This window comes from Ctenopharyngodon idella, chromosome 14 (assembly GCF_019924925.1).
Source record: "Ctenopharyngodon idella isolate HZGC_01 chromosome 14, HZGC01, whole genome shotgun sequence".
Classification (NCBI taxonomy): domain Eukaryota; kingdom Metazoa; phylum Chordata; class Actinopteri; order Cypriniformes; family Xenocyprididae; genus Ctenopharyngodon; species Ctenopharyngodon idella.
In genome coordinates this window covers 20,882,936-20,887,570 of record NC_067233.1, presented here as the reverse complement: position 1 = coordinate 20,887,570, position 4,635 = coordinate 20,882,936, and positions in this window count along the sequence as shown.

Genomic DNA, 4,635 nt, shown 5'->3' with positions numbered 1-4,635 from the left:
GATATTTTGATTTAACCTCCGTGATTAAAAACCTCACAGGTCAAATTCAGCGTTCAGCCAGAGCAGCCATGAGACAGAAGGAAAGGGAAAGTCAGTGCGGAGAAACACCCAAGAAAGAAGTCCAAAAACAGCTCCGAACTGGTAATAATAGGCCTAATAATAAAAATAATAATAATAATTCTTACACAGTAAGTCACGTGCTGAAATAGAGCCGGTTCGTCCTGATTCACATTTACAATTTTATACAGTTCTTCAGCGCGTATTAAGAGCAGTTTCGGTCTGAACTCCATCTTTTTATTTTTTATTTTTTTTCCTAACGCAGGTTTTTATCAGAATATGTTTGATTTGATTCAGAAGGTAAAACTCTGATCGCGCGCGTTTGTTCATTTGTAAAAAATAAATTACAAAGCATTGAAAAATATCAGGCTTTACATTGGAAAAAGACTATTTAAATATAGGTTAAGAAAAAATGTCAAAATGCAGTTATCAAACAAATTAAAAGGTTAGGTCAAATCAGCTGATCAGAAAATTAAAATTTTTCATGAGTGAGATAGGCTTAATTAATACATTAAATACCAATCAACTATAGATCTGATTCATGTACTTATAGTTATTCGTTTATTGGGCTGAATTAAACATATTCAAATTAATAATATCCTAAATGTCACCTTTATAGCTCTTTATACAACACAGATGAACTGTTTTGATCGTTATTTTCCTGTTTATTACTGTAAAGCTGCTTTTAAACCGTCTATAAAGCGCTAAAGAAATAAAGCTGACAGCAGTAATGAGTCTTTCAGTAAATATGACTCTTTATTATCCCCATGGCAAAAAGTAAAACGATATAAAACATATCCAAACACAGTCTATGCAGATGAAAACATAAAGCAATCAAATAATACAGTAGTTTAAGTAATATTTGTTAATATGTCTTTTAGTCTTCTTCAGAAAGATCGGACTAATTCGTTTTATTTTTCTAATGCGCATGCAGTGGATTTAATGTTTTATGGTGTCAGTGTTTGATTTGTGAGCTTGTTTTCCGCGTATTAAGCATTTCATTAAGTTTTATTAAGCACTCAAACACGTTATTCCGCTCAGTGAGGTTCAGAGATTAATGCTATTAGCGAGTTCTGTGTGTAAAACTGCTGCTAATTAAATCTCATCTGCAGGTAATTGATAGACGACAGGCGATGACGTCACACGGTCACGTGTGTGTGGAAGGTCAGTTATAGAACCTGCAACCAGGTCAATTTTTTTTTTTTTTTTTTGTCCAGGTTAGATCACAAGTTTCAGTTTCTGCCGTCTTCAGTTGCCCTATCTCAGATTTCATCCACATCTAAACGTTTTATTCATAAATGTCAACCATTAACAGGCAATAATAATATAATAATAATAATTTCTGCAGGATGCTGGATAAAGCTGTGTTTATAATAGGGACCACGATTTTTTCAGTGATTAACAAAACCAGGACTTTATACACATTCTGACAAATAAAACTTTGTACAAAATGTTTTTGCTTCAGTTTATTAAAAATGCAATAAACAAAAAGTAGGCAGCATATGAATCAAAATAAACTGATAAAAATGATGTGTTGGATTTACTTAAAATAAAGGCTACAATTTTCCACTACGCTTTTAAAGTAAATTGAACTTCTAAAATGAACAAGAAAACCTTTGTTATAAATACACGAGTTCACTCAACATTCTTTACCTAGAACAAATGTAAGACCAACATAAAAACCTACATATTTATCTACATAAAAAAGAATGTTGAGTGAATATTATTATGTGAATATGTAAAATAAGTAAACCAAAAATATAAAGCTAATATACACCTGATTCATGCTAAGGTAGAATGACTTAAAGGATTAGTTCACTTTCAAATGAAAATGACCCCAAGCTTTACTCACCCTCAAGCCATCCTAGGTGTATATGACTTTCTTCTTTCTGATGAACACAATCAGAGTTATTAATAAATATCCTGACGCATCCGGGCTTTATAATGGCTGTGAACGGGACCAACGAGTATGAGCTGAAGAAAGTGTCTCCATCCATCATAAACATACTCCACACGGCTCCGGGGTTAATAAAGGCCTTCTGAAGCAAAGCAATGCGTTTGTGTAAGAAAAATATCCACATTTAACTAGTTATGAAGTAAAATATCCAGCTTCCACCAGCTTCCATATTCATAAGGTGAATAGGAAAGGCGAAGGACGTAGTGTAAGAGTTTTGAACCAAGAGTTTTACACTTTCTATAAGTTAAGTTGTGTTCATCAGAAAGAAGAAAGTCATATACACCTAGGATGGCTTAAGGGTGAGTAAAGCTTGGGGTCAATTTTCATTTTAGAGTGAACTAACCCTTTACAGAATTACATAGTGATGACATCACATACTGGGGGGGTACAAGATTTACATACAATAAATACATTTATTCACGAAGAAATGATTCAATGACTCGATAAGGCAGTCATTTGTTTCGACCCTGAATGAACCAGAGTTTTTGAACAAATCGGTTGAATTAATTATTCAACTGACTCACTCATAAAGACAGTCACATGTCGCCACCTACTGGCGTCACGATGTAACCTGCAGAAAGTCAGTGACCCTGTTTTCACCTGGTATTAAGATGACGAGTTTGGATGATCAGATCGCAAGTGTTCAACGCTGGAAACGCTCGTGAACACAAACGCTATCCGTCCTGAATCCGCAGTGAAGCTTCAAACTTTGTCAAAAATAGTAGGCCGATAGATAGATAGATCAGTTTTTACCTTGCAAATAAATCTACTTGAATCTTGAAAGAGAAAGAGAGTATTTCTCCCTCGTACAAAGCTGACAGTGAACTGACAGAGTTTTTAGAGGGAAAGCTACACTATGGCGTTTAGGATCTTAAATAACCGTAAGGCATTGAGTGGCCCTTTACGCCTGATTGCGCTAATTGCTTTGAAATAGGAGACATTATCTGTAATGATTCCAGCGGCCGCGCCTTTCATCTTCACCCAGAGCATCATAATGTTCCTCTCTCCACATCAGGACTCTGCTGTGATGTGTGAAGACTTACATTCGAGAGCTTTGCAGGCAGGGCATCATGTAAACGACACGAATCAAAGGACAAACTTTTGCACCGCATGAGTTTGTGCGTTTAACCAGCTTAATGGGACACACATGTTCCACAGTGACAAAGATCCTGGAATCATTCGCTTTTCGCTTTTCACCAAGGGCAAACGTTTCCCTCGGACCGTCTTTTGATATCCACGGAACCTTTTAAGTCTTTTAAGTCAGAATTGACAGACTCTGCATGAAAAGGGTTAAGACAACTCTCGGAGAGAGACGACAAAGGCTCTTTGTCTCACGTGCCTGCCTCCAGACTCGGAATCAAAGGTGGAGTTTGTGAAGTTAAACAAAGCTCTGATGGGACTTACAGTCGCTTTGTATCACAGTTCAGCCCTCATTTGTTGCCCTGAGATTTCAATAAAAAACTATGGTAATCACCTTTTCCACGGCACATCATTGCTCCTAAAGCTCAGTGTTTGGCATGCTAATTGCCCCCAACTGAAGCTCGCGCTCTGTTCCCTACACAAACACAACACAAACAATCGATGCCAGATATTTACTACTCTGTTACACCAAGGAGATCCGTCTCGAACCGGGCAGCGGGAGGGTAATGTGTTTCGTGTGTGCAAGTTTGTGTTTATGTTGCTCATTTTTACTGCGAAAGGATCAAACATTCCCGCAGCGCGTGAGAGCGCGAGACTTCAAAGCGCGCGACACACAGCGCCACTCATTTCATCTAATGGGCTCTAAGTGTCTCCAAGCGTAATTACAGATTTATTCGGTTTAAGAGCCGGATGTGAAATTAAGGAAATGCTAAATTACCGTTTGCGTGTAATTTTATCAGTTACAACCAATTACAATTTACGAAAGAGGAGAACGAGTTTAAGCCATGCAGGAATGTGCAGCAGTGAAGGAATATGGGAATCACTGAATTACATCTCACACTTAGGCTATATATTCGTATTATTTGTCCTGTGTATCGTATTTAATTTGCTTAACTCTCATCCTGATCTCTGAGCAGCTCTATTACAGCAGCCAGTAAACAAGGAGAGCTAGTAAATGTCTTGTGATCGGTTAAGAAACATTTTCAGGCGGAAAGTCCTGCGGCTCTTCATGAGGGTTAAAGTTCTGCGCTTTGATCCCGCCGCTGCTGGCGCCAAAAAACAACATCGCCGAGACTAATAATTAGCTCAGTAAAACACTAATCACCATTGATTGAATATGTATAGCAATTACTGGAGCTGATGTGTCAAGTCATCGCACTGTTGCTAAACTGCGCGTTCATTCCCAAGGAACTCTCAAAAAAATGTATGCAATTTTTCCTAAGAAAATAATGGGTTTTAAAACCGGGAATCCATAGACCTCCGCCTTGACCTTTTTTGACAAAAGGAAAAGGAAACAAAAAATAAGCTAATCAGCAAACTGCATATTAAAGAATACTGAAGAAAAAAAAGCCACAAATTATAACTATTATGTGGTAACACTTAAAATATGCTACAAAACCGTCCTTTATTTTGCTCTGTACAGAACGCAACACGTCACAATACTCAACACAGATAAACACAGCAGTCAAACTTCAGGAACT